Source organism: Pezoporus wallicus, unplaced genomic scaffold, assembly GCF_028554395.1.
Source record: "Pezoporus wallicus isolate ANWC-B61680 ecotype Strahan unplaced genomic scaffold, APGP_CSIRO_Pwel_v1 contig_2710, whole genome shotgun sequence".
Classification (NCBI taxonomy): Eukaryota; Metazoa; Chordata; class Aves; order Psittaciformes; family Psittacidae; genus Pezoporus; species Pezoporus wallicus.
The window spans coordinates 4,683-20,613 of NW_026638584.1; the positions used below are offsets into that span (position 1 = coordinate 4,683).

The 15,931-nt window shown below is 53.4% G+C and overlaps 1 pseudogene; it reads right to left on the minus strand.

Moving 5' to 3' along the window:
* Positions 1–1,323: 1,323 nt before the first annotated feature.
* LOC130600149 (genetic suppressor element 1-like) lies at positions 1,324–14,925 on the minus strand (annotated as a pseudogene).
* Between the last annotated feature and the right edge of the window lie 1,006 nt (positions 14,926–15,931).

Below are 15,931 nucleotides of genomic sequence, written 5' to 3' on the forward strand. Positions count from 1 at the left end.
AATTTCCAATCTAGGGCATAATGGGTTCCCTGTGCTCCTCCCAGTCCATCTGGTTCATACTGGACTGGAAAGGCTCGCAGTTCCTCCAAATCTCCTGCTAGCGCATAATCTCTATTTTCTACTGCGTGCTTCAAAATGGCGCCCAAATCAATCCGGCGCCGAGGCACCACCCTCTTCCTTTCAGCTTCCTCGACATTCATCGTGCCTATCCCTTCTAATATACTTTCTCTGTCCTTTTCAAAGTCCCTACTATCAGAATCCCTCTGCTTTTCGAAACTCAACTGTGGTGGCAGGGGAGCAGAGAGTTGCACCTCCTCCGCTGCACCTTCTGATGAAGAAGGAGGAGGGGAAAAAGAAGGTGGGGGGGGAAAACCCTGTGCTCCAAGCACTGGGAGCGCCCCACGAGTTGGGGGAAACGAATTGTAATCTTCCCCCGGCTTCAACCGACAGGGGACGTCTGTCCCTAGTTTCTCCGTTGCTACAGCGGCAATTTTCTTTTCCGCCTTATATTTTTTTTTATACAATTTATTACTTCTCTCCAAGGCTTACCGAGTTTCTTTGCCGTTTTATCATCATTAAGCACTGAGTCAAATAGTTCATCACCAAACTTTCGCCACTCACTCTCCTCAAAAACTGTATTAGGATCTACAAAATATCCCTTAGCCTTCCCTACAGCCACTAGACCTGCTAGCTGCTTTAGCGTCTCAGGCTTAACTCCCTGCTTTTGTAAAAAGCGCTGTAATAAATCAAGGGCTACCTCTCGGTCCATTTTCTTCAGCCAGCCTGTTCCCCGTTCCAGATCGTCCTCTTCTGGATTGTCCTGTAACCTCGGTTTCCGGATCGTCCGTTACCGGATCGTCCCCCCGTGCAGCTGTATCTGGCTCTCCCCAGCGGCAGACTCCTTTCGGCCAATCCAAGCACCCGGGTCAGACACAACACCGCAGTAGCACTGCCCACGCTCCCCGGCCGCTGCCACAGGTGCCACTCGCACGCGCCGTTCCCGGCTTTTAGTTCCAATTATTGGGGTCCCTGTTCTGGCGCCATTTGCCGACGGCGAGGAGAAGCAAGACACGCCAACCCAATATGAGTGATAAGCAAGCTTCTACTTTATTCATGTCGCACATGGCTTATATCCTCGTGGTGTTAATTATGCCTACTAGTCACAACAGCATTGGTTAGTTCTATACGGCCTTATTTACATTCTCCTCCCACATCTGGTTTCTGGTTACATGCGAGGCCTACACTTTGCTTTGCTCGCACAAGGCCTCTAAGGATCCATGGCCTTGCTCTTGGAGCCATTCTGCAACAATACATGGGGTCCTGGGCATGGGGCTGGGGGGGGTGTTGGTAGGGTGAGCTGGGTTTGGTGGCATCAGCGAAGGGGGTGGCTGGGGGTCTTCACTGGCTCAGGATGCTCTGCATGGACTTTTCCAGCTCAGCTAGAAAGGGGGCATGGGTGAAGCTCCCATGCTCTGGGGCACTGGGCTCCCATCCTGGAGGGTGTTTCTCCAGAGCATCCCTCTTCTTTGCTGACTTCTCCAGCTTCTCAGGGCAGAAGACGATCTCCACCTTCACCAGCGGGATGCCCTGACAGCTGGGCTCAAAGGGGGCCAGGTGGCCATGGAGGGTGTGGGGCTTGGGGAGGCACAGAGGGGGATCAGGTGGGTTCTCCATCAGTAAGATGGGGTTCCAGAGGGATGTGGTGATGAGGGGTGCTGGGACTTGGGGGAGATGAGCGGTGGGGGCCTGCCAAAGTGCTGCCCCGGCTCCTGGCTGCTCAGCTCATGGTGACTTGATCCTGACCTGTGGGGAGAGGAGAGAACTAGAGATGTGAGGGGCTGGCACTGCTGCTGGAGAGCCAGCCGCACACCAACACTGGGATACTTTTGGGGGAGAAACGTGACAGGGCCATCCAAAGGGGTTTGTGCATGTGAATCTGCCATAAACGTCCCCTTCTGTGCCACTGCCCTGAGGGATGAGGGAAAGAGTTATAGCTGGGTGGGTTGAGTAGGGAAGTGGCTGCATCCTCACCAGGCAAGGGACCGCAGGATCGACCCCCCCACCTGTCCACCATGGGTACAAGAGAGCCACCAGGCCTGGCACAGCCCTGCTTTCACTGCAGCAAGGACAGAACCCTGGTGCAACCCTCCTCCAATAGCCAGGGATGGAGCCAGCTCATTAGCAGAATAACTTTTTCATGTGCCCAAACTATGCATTTAACACTTTTATGCTCCATCACCCTGAACCTCTGTGCATAGAGCAGTGGGATCAGCTCCACACTGCCATCCACCACCCCGGCATCATGTCACAGAATCATAGAGTCATAGAACAGTTAGGGTTGGAAAGGACCTTAAGATCATCTAGTTCCAACCCCCCTGCCATGGGAAGGGACACCTCACACTAACCCATATCACCCAAGGCCTCGTCCAACCTGGTCTTGAACACTGCCAGGGATGGAGCATTAAAAACCTCCCTGGGAAACCTATTCCAGTGCCTCACCACCCTAACAGGAAAGAATTTCCTCCTTATATCCAGTCTAAACTTCCCCTGTTTAATATGAACCCTTTACTCCTTGTCCTATCACTACAGTCCCTAATGAGGAGTCCCTCTCCACCATCCCTATAGGCCCCCTTCAGATAATGGAAGGCTGCTATGAGGTCTCCAAGCAGCCTTCTCTTCTCCAGGCTGAACAGCCCCAACTTTCTCAGCCTGTCTTCATACGGGAGGTGCTCCAGTCCCCTGATCATCCTTGTGGCACTTCTCTGGACTTGTTCCAACAGTTTCATGTCCTTTCTATGTTGAGGACACCAGAACTGTGCACAATACTCCAGGTGAGGTCTCACAAGAGCAGAGTAAAATGGCAGGATCACCTCCTTTGACCTGCTGGTAACACTCCTTTTGATGCAGCCCAGGATACGGTTGGCTTGCTGGGCTGTTAGCACACACTGCTGGCTCATGTTCATTTTCTCATCAAACAACACCCCCAAGCCCTTCTCCGCAGGGCTGCTCTGAATCACTTCTTTGCCCAACCTGTAGCTGTGCCTGGGATTGCTCTGACCCAGGTTTAGGACCTTGCACTAGGCATGGTTAAACTTCATGAGGTTGGCATCAGACCACCTCACAAGCATGTCAAGGTCCCTCTGGATGGCATTCCTTCCCTCCAGTGTAGCAACCAAACCACACAGCTTGGTGTCATCGGCAAACTTGCTAAGGGCGCACTCAATCCCACTGTCCATGTCAGCGATGAAGATGTTAAACAAGACCGGTCCCAACACCGATCCCTGAGGGACGCCACTTGTTACTGGTCTGCAGCCGGACATTGAGCCATTGACCACAACTCTTTGTGTGCAGCCATCCAGCCAGTTCTTTATCCATTGAGTGGTCCATCCATCAAATTGATGTCTCTCCAATTTAGAGACAAGGATGTCATGCGGGACAGCGTTGAACGCTTTACACAAGTCCGGGTAGATGACATCAACTGCTCTACCCCGGTCCATCAGTTCTGTAGCCCCATCATAGAAAGCCATCAAATTGGTCAGGCAGGATTTCCCCTTAGTGAAGCCATGATGGCTGTCACCAAGCACCTTGTTGTTTTCCATGTGCCTTAGCATGCCTTCCAGGAGAATCTGCTCCAAGATTTTGCCAGGCACAGAGGTGAGACTGACTGGTCTGTAATTCCCTGAGTCATTCATTTTCCCCTTCTTGAAAATGGGGGTTATATTTCCCTTTTTCCTGTCATCAGGAACTTCACCTGACTGCCATGATTTCTCAAATATGATGGACAGTGGCTTAGCAACTTCATTTGCCAGCTCCTTCAGGACCCACGGATGGATTTCATCAGGTCCCATGGACTTGTGCACATTCAGATTTTTAAGATGGTCTCGAACCAGTTCCTCTCCTACAGTGGGCCCAATGTCTTCATTCTCACAGTCCCTGTATCTGCCTTCCAAGACTTGGGTGGTAGATTTCATTGCCATCCCTACTGGGACTGGTCCTGATCAGCCCCAGGATGGGAATGAGGATGCAGTAACCCCATCTGCAGGTTTTTCAGGGTGACCTTACTCTCTCATCTCCAGTTTGAGGTGGGAGGAGCGGATGGGGAAGGGAGCCTGCGGCAGGCAGTCACCTTTGTGCTACCCTATGATCCACTCATCATCCTCCACGAGCCACACTAATCCCCTGGATATCAAAAATAACAAAAGGAGCCGGCAGCAGAGCTGGCTGGACAAGCCCACACCACTTCAGGTGTTGTCCAGCAACAGGGGTGAGCAAGGCCCTGTCAACCAGGGAGTGCAGCCACATTGCTCTGCCCCCCAGTACCACCTGGGTTCAAGGCAGGTGCCCCCCAAAATGGGGCATCCCACTGCCTGGATCCACTGCACAGGGGGGAACTGCAATTAGTGGTGCTGGGTGCCTGTGGCCACCTCCCAGGCTCACTGCCTGCCGCCGTGCAGATGTTAGGCACCAGCAATGCCTGGTACTGCCACGACAGCTGGCCTGGCTGGCACTGTGCGGCAGGGACCTGCTGGCACCAGCCAAGCACGGTGGCTTCTGCTCACGGGGATGCGCGAGGAGCAAGGGACACAGCTATGGATGCTGGATACCTAATGGAGGGGGCAGAGCTGGCTAATGGGGCAGACACAGCCATGGGGCGATGGTGGAAAACCCTTATAGATATTACAGCAAGGATGGCTGTGAGGTGGGAAAATACAGCTACGTTTTGGGGGAAAGCACTATCCCCGAAATAGGCCTGGCAGCATCCCTACCTGGGTTGCTCAGGGTGATGCACAGACTTGGACTGGCTTGGGGCATGCCCCATGTCAAGGTGCTGCTCCAGCACTTGTTGCCAAAACTCTGAGACTTGGGCTTGCCGATCTTCCTTCTCCTGCTGCAGCCGGAGCTGCCGCACCAGCCAATTTTCCTCCTCGTTGGTGCAGTGGATGAGCAGTGCTGTGGCTGTGCTGCTCCCTGGCAGCGGGAACACACTGTGGTTGGGGATGAGGCTGGGCATGGTGTGGTGGGAGGCCGGCAGTGGGTGATGGATGGGCTTTGGCATCAGCAGCACTGAATCCTCGAGTTTCTCTGGGTTGGAAAGGGGATGCTGGAGAGTCAGGGCATGGAAAGGGGGAACTACCTTGTTGGTTATCAGGGTATTTTGGGGGGATGCAGAGCCTCCCCCAAGCATTAATATGGGCAGGAGGCACCCAGAGACATAGGGCAGCCACCAGCCAGAGCCCAGCAGTCCTTGCCTGCACAGCACTGGGGAGCTGCCTGCTTGCTGCCATACCAGCTGCCAGACATGCACGGCACTGGGTGCATATCAACACCAGACCAACTCAGATGGCACCAGCACTGTGCTGCCTGCCTGAGAGCCGCGGCAGCTGGGCTTTTGGCAAAGTGAGATAGCAGCCCAGCTCCATCCCCAGCCACCTCCCAGGGCCACTGACCCCCTTGGCTTTGCCATCTGGAGGGGAAAAGGGACCTTGGCAAGCTGTGCCAAAAATGGCATCCCCCCGTGTCACTCATGGGGGTGTTATACCTGGTCTGACAGGTTCCAGCAGCTCCACCGGCTTGCCCTGCTCCTCAGCTGGGTGTCCCTGCAGCTCAGCCACTGGGAGGAAGAGCCCTTCCATGGCTTTCACCATGCTCAGCTCCTTCTCCTGGGCATGCTCTCACTGCCTCTCCAGCTCCTGTTCATGCTCCTTCTCCCGCTTTAGCTCCAGCTCCTTCTCACATTTCCGCTCCCATTCACACTCCTTCTCCCGTTCACAGTCAGCTTCTTGCTTCCACTCCTTCTCCCACGCCCTCTGCCACAGGTCCTCATCCATTTGCAGCCTGCAAAGAAAAGCCAAACAAGAAAATCCCAACCCCAAACATCCCTCGGATGGATGTTAGCATCCCAAGTGCCTTGTCCATCCCCTGCCTCAGCCATTATCCCTCCTGTACCTCTCTGTGGCGAGGCTGGAGATGCGCTCGGATTGCAGGACGGAGAGAGAGTAGTGAGAGAGCTCAGCTGGATACCATACCCCAGAGAGGTGCAGGTGCACGGCTGAGGGATGCAGGGGTGACAGTGAGCCCAGCGCTGGCAGTGGGTAGAAGGGGGACCGCAGTGCTGACAGGCAATATGACTTGTCCATCCTGGGGAGACAGGGATGCTCAGCAGGATGTGCTCCTCAGGGCGAGGAAGAAACCCCTAATTTCCCCCCACCAGGCTGGATGGGGACTGCCTTTTGCCAGAAGATGGTTTTAGAGAGCCCCAGAACACCCTCAAATGCAGCCCAACTGTTCTCCCCAGATCAGGCTCCAACCTTCCCAGCCCTCAAGGCTCCGGCGTTCCCTAGTGATACCCACCTGAAGGAGGAGTGCAGGAAGGGGTGATGTGTCAGGTAGCTGGGTTGGTAGTAAGCAGCAGCAGCAGCCGGGTCCAGGCCGGGGGGGGTAGGGAGGACATGTGGAGGTCCTCAGCAGTGTGGTAGGGATGGAAGCTGCACAGGTAATCCTCAGTGACTACACTTGGAGACACCACATGGTGGACTGACCTCTGCAGGCTGGGGGAGCAGGGAGATGGTCACCATCACAGCCTGTCCCCCATAGGGCTGTCACCTCCCCAGGACGCTTGATAAGACAAGACCTTGCAGGAGACACCTGCATCCTGAGACCCCCTCCTCATCCATTGCCACTGGACTCACTTGAGAGGCAGGAAGCGTGAGTCCTGGACCACAGAGCTGGGGGCCAGCCCAAAGGAGTAGGGTGTCCCCAGGAGATGGAAGGAGACAGTGGGGCTCCCCACTTTCTCCTGAGAGAGAGAGGGCTCTGAGATGAGGCACTCACGGCTGCTGCTGCCTCAAGACCCTGCTTCTTGCTGGAAGGCAAAGAGACAGAAAAACCGAGACAGATGTTAGGGGATGGCTTGGAGCCCACAAGTGATGAGGGGGTTCCCCTGCTGTCTCCCCACCCCAAAACCCTCAATGGGTTCTCAGCATGCCCATGAGGTCCCCAACTTGTACCAGTACCTGCAGGAGGGTGCATCTGCTGGAGCATCCTCCTGCACCCAGGCTGTCCAAGGGTGGGCTGGAAAGAGTGAGGGTCTGGGGGGCTATGCTAGGGGCACCAGCAGGAGAGAGGGTGCTGAAGCCAGGGCAGTGCTGATGAGTTACCTATTCCATTATCCAGGGAGGATACAGACACAGCCAGTGGAAATCCAGCAGGCCTTTGATAATGGCCATAAACCAGAGCTCAGCCTGGCATCCCAGCCTCCCCCATGGGGCCTCATCCACTTTCCATCAGCTCCCCTTAGGTAGCACCAGGATGAAGCTCATTCCCTCCTGGAAGCCCACGCAGGCTGGGGAGGGATGCTCTGGCAAGGGGAGAACCACTCAGGGTGACAAGGAACCCCACAGGGTCTAGCAACTAGGGGGTGACCTCCAGCAAGGCAAGGCTGAGTTCAAAAGTGATTATTTTTCATTTAATCTTCTCTGTTTAGCGGCTATAGCAGGAGGAAGGCAGCAGACCCCAGCATCCCCTGCCACCATGCAGACCCGGTCCTGGGGCAGGTCACATATCCCCAGCTTTTGGGGACAGTCCCAAGGTCAACACAGCTGTCACAAAGGGTGCTGTCATTCCCCCCTCCCCTCCACCTCTGCCACCTGCATTAAGGCTTGTGTGTGCCATGTTCTGCTCTAATTACCTCCCTGTCTCAGGGCATCATGCTGCAGCAAGGGTGTCCTGGGTTCAGCAGTAGCAGTCATGTTTTTTTTTTCCTTTGTGCTAGCTGGTGCAGTGCTGTGTTTTGACTTCCAGCCTGAGAACAGTGTTGGTGAAGTCGATGTTTTCAGTTGTTGCTAAGTGATGTTTACCCTGACCAAGGACTTTGTGAGGCTCATGCTCTGCCAGGGAGGAGGGGAAGCCGGGAGGAAGCAGAGATGGGGCGCCTGACTCGGGCTAGCCAGGGAGGTATTCCATACCACAGCACGTCATGGCCGGGGTGGGGGGTGACTGGGAGTTACCCGGAAGGACACGGGGCTTCCGGGTGGAACTCGTTTTCTTGGCCGGTGGTATCGTATTCTCTTCCCTTGTTATTTTCCCTTATCATTGTTGTAGTTGATAGTTGCGGTGGTGATTTGTGTACATTGGTTGCTGGACTGTTCTTGTCTCAACCCGTGGGAGTTGCAATTTTTCGATCCTCCTCCCCATTCCTCCGGGAGTGGGGAAGGGGAGAAACCCGGTGGGGGGGGACACACGGACCTCGATTGTTGTCAGCTCGGCACCACTCACTGGGAGTGAGTGAACAAGTTACCTGACTGGGTTTAAACCACGACAGTTCTTTTTGGCGCCCAAAGTGGGGCACGAGGGGTTGAGATAAGAACAGATCTGACTGGATTGATAGTCACTCGTCACAATGCTGATTTATTGGCTCTCAAGGTTGTTCCTCTTGATCTCACAGTTTCAGTATATTGTATCTTACGTCCATCTGGTATTTGCTGTATTAGTGTTTTTCAAGTGTGGGGCTTGGGCTAAGGTTTTTGTCCCATTGTACTTTATGGTAATGACTTGTAATACAATAGAATCATTAATCATGAAACTGATCTGGTTTATGTTCCCAGTGTGGTCACCACCTTTATACTTTGGGAGGTATATGATGGAGGTGCTTAGCAATTACACATCTTTTTTCTCCTCCTCAGGTGCTCAACCTGTGAAGGAGACATCCTTTTACCCTCCCAGTCGTCCCCCCAGACCATTTACATTTGAGAGCTTTGAATTTTTTGAATGGCATTTTAATGCTGTTGAGACTTGTTTGCTGATGGTGATGGGAATCACCATGCTAACACGCATACAGAGTGTGTTTTGCCCACGACTGATTTCAAGAGTTAAGCAGAGTCAGGTTTGGGTCTTGTCTGGGGTCAAACGACGATGTAGGAGTACCTAGAGATTTTCCCTGAGGATGGACAGCCATGAGTGGCAGGGTGTGTGGGATAGTATGGGCAAGTATCTAGGTCAGTGGGCCCCTCCAGTACTTTGGAATTTCACTACCGAACAACTGCAAAATCCAGAAGAATTAGTAAAACACTTAAATGAGGTGTGTGGTCATTCTGGCCATACCAGAGATGGACAAATCATGGCAACGTACTGGGGCTTGGCCTATGCTTACAGGGCCTTGTTCAACACTATTCAGCACCTTCAAAAGGAAAAGAATGTCGGCGGATCTGAGGGCAAAGCAACAGTCACTACTCAAACTTTGGCTGCAATGAACTACCCCAGCGGCAAGTACAGCAGCTGCTCAAACTTCAACTGCAACAGACAGCGTGGTTACCCCAGCTCCAAGCACAGCAGCTGCACCAACCCCAGCGACAAGTACAGTCGCTACTCAAACTTTGGCCTCAATGAACAGAGCAGCTACCCCACTGGCAAGTACAGCAGCTGCTCAAACTTCAACTGCAACAGAGAGTGCGGTTACCCCAGCTCCAAGCACAGTAGCTACACCACCCCCAGCAACAAGTACAGTTGCTACTCAAACCACAGTGATGATCACTGCAGCCAAACCAGAGGACCAATTCGTACCAATATCGGTTGCCCCTGTACACAAGAGAACAAGCAAAAAGGAGGCAAAAAGGGTGAAGCGAGATGAAGAACCAATGAATTCACCACCCGGTCCAGAATCTGATCAGGAGTCATCATCAGATGACGAAGAAGAAGAAGAAGAGGTAACTTGCCTGCTGTGTAATACTTTTATAGCCCATCAACTAGATGTCTCCAGGTCACCAGCGACTGGCCCTGACTTCCCTCCAGCCATCATCCCAACAGAGAATGAACTTTGAACATCATGGACCGAGTGGACTCGGCAGCATTATAGGGATTGGTCCATGCACTAAGAAAATGATCTTTTCCTCTTGGTCTGTATGTATATGGATGTATATATATGGGAGAGCGATGGTGTATTGAAAATGTGGGATCTGAGCACGATGTGAATGGTATGGAATAAGGGGTGGATAATATCCTGGGTTCAGCAGTAGCAGTCATGTTTTTTTCCTTTGTGGTAGCTGGTGCAGTGCTGTGTTTTGACTTCCAGCCTGAGAACAGTGTTGGTGAAGTCGATGTTTTCGGTTGTTGCTAAGTGATGTTTACCCTGACCAAGGACTTTGTGAGGCTCATCCTCTGCCAGGGAGGAGGGGAAGCCGGGAGGAAGCAGAGACGGGGCGCCTGACTCGGGCTAGCCAGGGAGGTATTCCATACCACAGCACGTCATGGCCGGGGTGGGGGGTGACTGGGAGTTACCCGGAAGGACACAGGCTTCCGGGTGGAACTCGTTTTCTTGGCCGGTGGTATCGTATTCTTTTCCTTGTTATTTTCCCTTGTTGTAGTTGATAGTAGCGGTGGTGATTTGTGTTGTACATTGGTTGCTGGACTGTTCTTGTCTCAACCCATGGGAGTTGCACTTTTTCGATCCTCCTCCCCATTCCTCCGGGAGTGGGGAAGGGGAGAACCCCGGTAGGGGGGGACACGGACCTCGATTGTTGTCAGCTCGGCACCACTCACTGGGAGTGAGTGAACAAGTTACCTGACTGGGTTTAAACCACGACAGAGGGTCTGCCAGACAATAACCCCTGTTAAACCCCATGCTGCGGGATCACTCTGGAAGAGGTGACACAGGGGGGACATGGCGATGGGGAGCACCTGGACACCCCCACACACACTCCCCCAAGTGCCCGGGGATCATCGTTCAATTTTTCTCCCCCACCTTTGGCATTTCTCATCCCCTCCCATCACCTCTCTTCTTTGTGGTTTAATTAGTCTTTCCAAGTGGCATACCCCCCTGGGAGTCTGCTTGTAGTGTGTGGAGGAGAGGAGAACCACTAATGATGCTTCTTAATTAGCCACTCTCCCTCTGCCCCTCTTCCTCATGCTCCTTCCCTCCAGATGGCAGCCTGGGGAAGATGGAGGGGAGAAGGGACAAAACGGGGCAGCCCCATGGCAGTGCAGATCCTGGCACTTTGGACCACGGTTGGCACTATCAGTGCTGTGCATGGCATCCCACACCCTCCATCCTTTGGGAGGACTGGGCACCCCCCAAACACATCCATCCATACCTGTCTGTCCTTGCTCCTCCAGACCCCACTGACTGTCTTTGTGAGGGCAAAGGTGACAACAGGTGGTGTGCTGGGCACTCTGTGCCCCCATGAGGGCACGATGATGGGGCCCGTGAGGCCACACTTGGGTGTACTGGCAGGAGAGCTGTGGTTGGTGGCTGGTGAGGAGACTGGGGATGACTCGCTGCTTATTGAGGACCCTGGAATTAAATTAAAAATTAACATAAGTGAGGGTAAAAGGCAGCCATTGACCAACTAAAACAACCTTCCAAACAAGCTGAAGCCATTCCTGGTGGAATGCCCCACTGCAGAGACCAGGCATAGGGATGCACACAGGTGGTCAGCATCCCTCCAGCCCCCAAGGCTGGACCCCCATCCTCCCATCCCCAGGGATCCCTGTCCTAAGGGAGGTTTCCATCAGTGCTAAAAAGCTTTATCCCACACTGTGGGATGGGCACCCTCAGCTCCCATCTAATAAGGACTGTCTCCTGTAAAGCCCTTCATGGGTGCAGGAAGCCCTGCCTGTGCTGCTTGCCTTGTCACAAGCAGCACTGATGTGATTCTAACCCTGGGCAGCTGTACCTTTTCCAGCCAAACCTGCAGACTCCTTAATCCAGCTATGAAAGTTGCCATGTGCTTCTGTACCAGGGCACTCAGAGATGCTGGGATGAAGGAAGAAGTCACTTGCCATAACTCTTGGCCAAAGCTTTGGCTTTATTTGCATAATACATCTGTATTTTAAATTATACCTACCCTGGGAATGCTGGCCGTATTTCCAAGGGAAAACATAAAAATGGAATTAAAGTGGAGAGCAGAGCTGGAGCAGGAATACAAATTCAACGTGAACTAGGGCATACAGCACATGGGCCAGTCCTAAAACCCAGCTGGACAGCTTGGGGGGCTCCTATCCCCCAAAACCCTGCTCCCACCAGCAGGGCCAAGTGAAAGTTTTCCACATGCCGGCAGGGACCAGCTACTGGCCACCAAGGGGTGGCCTGTGGTCACTGGAGGATGTCATCTGAGAGATGAGGATGCTCCCCATTCCTGCACTGAATCTGGCACTGAGAGGGGCCTTGTCTACCCCAGGCATGCAAGCTGGCTCCCCTGAATGTGCAAGCCAGCTCCTTACCCTGCAATCACGTATGCCAGCTCCCCATAGTGTACAAGGTGTCTCTTTGTCCTTCAAGTGTGCAAGTCTTTGCCCAAGGAATTTGTGAATGCTCCATCCCTGGGAGTGTTCAAGGCCAGGTTGGACGGAGCTTTGAGCATCCTGGTCTAGTGGAAAGTGTCCCTGCCCATGGCAGGGGTTTGGAACTGGATGAGCTTTAAGGTCCCTTCCAACCCAAACCATTCTGTGATTCTATGATAAGTCAGCTCCCCTGAGTGTGCAAGCTGGCTCCTTGCCCTGCAAGCCTGCAACCCATCTCCAACCCCCTCCAAAAGCCCCACATGCTCCTTGCCACTCAACCCCCAGCACCAGCAGAGCAGAGAGACTAATTGGAGCAGCCCGCTGCTGGCTGTCCTGCCTTATTAATTATTCCCAAGTTGCTCTGAATCACTTTCATTTCAAGAGCAGTGACTTGGGACAAGAGAAAGGCTGCCTGTGACAAAGATCACCGATACAGATTTGATACCCACTGAAGTCTATCTTGTCAGGGCAAAGCCAACAACAATTAGCAGTCTAATCCCCTCTGAGCTGGGAAGCAATTACTCACCATGTGATAGCATTAACAATCAATACAATCAATACCATTACAATGAGCCCGGCAATTAATGAAGCTAAAGTCTTACTTCACTTAATTCTCACTATGTGGCTTTAAACAGGAGGGTTTGTGATCCTTATAATTAACTGGTGGTATTCAGCCAGGAGTTAGTCAATGAAACTAATCTGGACTGGAGATGCCAAGAGGCATAGTGTGATGGTGTCACCTTTGTTTTCTGACCTCCCACTTGGTGATAGAGATTTGCAGATCAGGCTGACAGGCAAACCTAATTAACAGCTGAGACCCTGGGGGGGGGGGGGGGAGGAGGAGAAAGGAAGATGGGAAGGAATAAAACCCACCCTGCTGCCAGCCTGGGATAGAATGAGGCAGGAGCTCTGAGACAGGGGATGGCTTCTGTGGCTTCTTGGGGCTTTGCTGGGATGGAATTGGTCACAATGAGCCCCCGCAGCTGGGGATGTTCTGGGGGAGCAGGACATCCCTACAGATGTCCTAGCCAGTTCATAAAGCCAGTATAAAAGCTGAGTGGTCCCATTTGTCATCACCCCACCAGCTGCATCTGCCACAGCAGAGCATCTCCCATTGTGGGAAGGGAAGTGGGGTGAGAATTTGAGGGCAAAGCAATTAATTTCCTGAGGCTAAAAACCACGGCATGGAAAGAAACACCCTTCCCAACACGCACACACGCCTATTAAAAACCTCCAGGATGAGCCACTTTGGGCACCTAGATGGGCAAGTCATTAAGGGGAAATCCAAAGGGAACACAGCTGTTTCCCTCCAGCACCATGAAATCCATGCCAAAACCTGCTGATGTCCTTTTGGATGGGCTGAGCAGAGTGGAGGGGACATGAGCTGTGGGGTGTGGGGGGAAGAAAAGGCAAAGTAATTCCCTAAACACAACTGACCACCCCAAAGAAAGCAGATGGGCTTTGGAGGAAGCAGCCAGGGAGAACCAGGAGCTCCCAACCAGGATGAAGCATCACTAAGACTGGGTCCCGATGGCATCACAGGGACCTGGCTTTCCCATGGGCTTCCTTGGGAGCAGCCGATGCCAGAGGCTTTGGGTCATGGCTGTGCTGGGACATTTCACATCTGATGGAGGGGCTGTGAGGAGGGTCTTGCAGATGCTGTTTGCAGAAAGGGTCTTCCAAAAAGTATCTTGAAAAAAAACCCTTGCAAAGGGTTGGGCATCCTCCCCAGGTCCCAAAGTGCCTGTGCCATGGGCAGTGACCCAACAGGGAGCACCCACCAATGGCAACACCAGGGATAAATACTATTTTATTGCAAACTGATGATGCCAGGAGTCTCCTAGTGAAACACTTTGCAGCCCAGGGCCAGTTTGCCTCCTCCTGTGCATGTGGGACAGCCCTTGCAATTCCCACAGGACATACTGTCTGCAGCAGCATGGACCTTGGGGTAAGCAGCATCTGACACCCCCTGTTGAGAGCTGCACCCCACATCCAAGCAGGGGGGATATGTGATGGAGGACACTGCAGCCAGGCCATCACAGGGTGATGAGGGCTGGGGACCTCCTGAGGATGCCAAAACTTGCTGTTCAGCTGGGAAATTCAACTGGGGAAGGAACAGATTTGAGGAGCCTCCAGGGAAAAAAACAACATTGCAGTAAAGCATAGCAGGAGATAGCAGGGCTGGAGAGGCAGGGAGGGACAGGTCCCCCCACGCCATGCTCTCCCAGGCTTTCTCCCAGGGTATGAAGAGCGATACAGCATTTGGATTACTCCGGCTAAATTCAGTTTCTAAACCACCCCCTTGAGACATGATGCTGGGGAAAGACATTAGCTGGGAAATGGGGGGGAAATACCATCCGCTGGCTCCTGGGTGGCAGCAGTGGGAAGAGGCAGTGATACTCAGCATCCCCCCAGTCCCCATCCTCATCCCCTACCTCTGGGCTCCTCGGCTTGCTTGGCGAGCTTGTAGAGAGCAGCAGCAAAACTGGAAGAAGGTGCTGCCTGGAGGGACAAAGTGCTGCTGGCTGCAGGGCTGCCACTGGGGATGATGGAGCCATTGAGAGGCGATAGGGTGAAGGGGCTGATGGTGGCAGTGGTGCGGGTGGTGGTGGAGAGCATTCCTAGGGATGACAACTTCAGCTCATGGCTCATGCCTGAGAACAACAGCAACGCATGTTAGATGGGGATACAGGGATGGGAGCAAGGAGAGCAGATCTCCAAATCCCCCTGGAAGGAGGAACAACCAGCAAGACAAGCAAGATCTTCACTCTTGCTCACCACCCCACCCCGAAATGCACCCCAAGTTCATGCAATGAGTTGGAAGTGAGCAGGCAGGTGCAAACCCCACATGCTTATGGGGGAGCAGCTTATCTAACAAAGTGAGCATGCCCATGGAAAACAAGGTGACATGGGGGCCAGGAGCTGCTGCCAGCATCCCACAGGCTGTGCTGCTCCCAGAAAACAGCACAGGGGACTCAGCAGAGCCCCATGGGAAGGGAGAGATTTTTTGGGGGGGACATGGGGATGTCAGCATCCTGATGGAGCTGATGAGGAAAGGGGTAACCTCCTGACTTGCATGGTGCTGCCGAAACCCAAAGCATCACAGCTGCACCCCTAATTGCCACCATTGCACCCCCGAATCCCCACCACTGCACCCTCAGATCCCCACCATTTCACCCCCAAGTCCTCACCATTGCACCTTCAAGTCCTCACCACTGCACCCTCAAATTCCCAATATTGCATCCCCCATCCCCATCACTGTGCCCCCAAATCCCCACCATTGTGTCTTCAATTCCCACTGTGGCACCTTCAAATCACCACCCTCATATAACACCCACAGTCTCCCCCCCACTTCATCCCCAAGTTCCCACCACTCCATCTTTGAATCCTCACAATTGCAGCCCCATTGTACCCCCAAATCCCCACCACAGCACTACCAGGCTACCCACCACTGCACCTTCAAATGCTCACCATGGCACCCCCAAATCCTCAGTGGTGTACCACAAAGCACAGGAGTGCTATAGGGCACAGTGGCCCCTAAGGGTTCAGGTACTCCTGAGCTAAGGGGTGCAGCCCATCCTGTACTGCACACCCCAGCCATCACAGCCAGCTGCTCCAGGGCTCTCCACTTCCCAGAACAGCAACTGCTTCTGTCAGG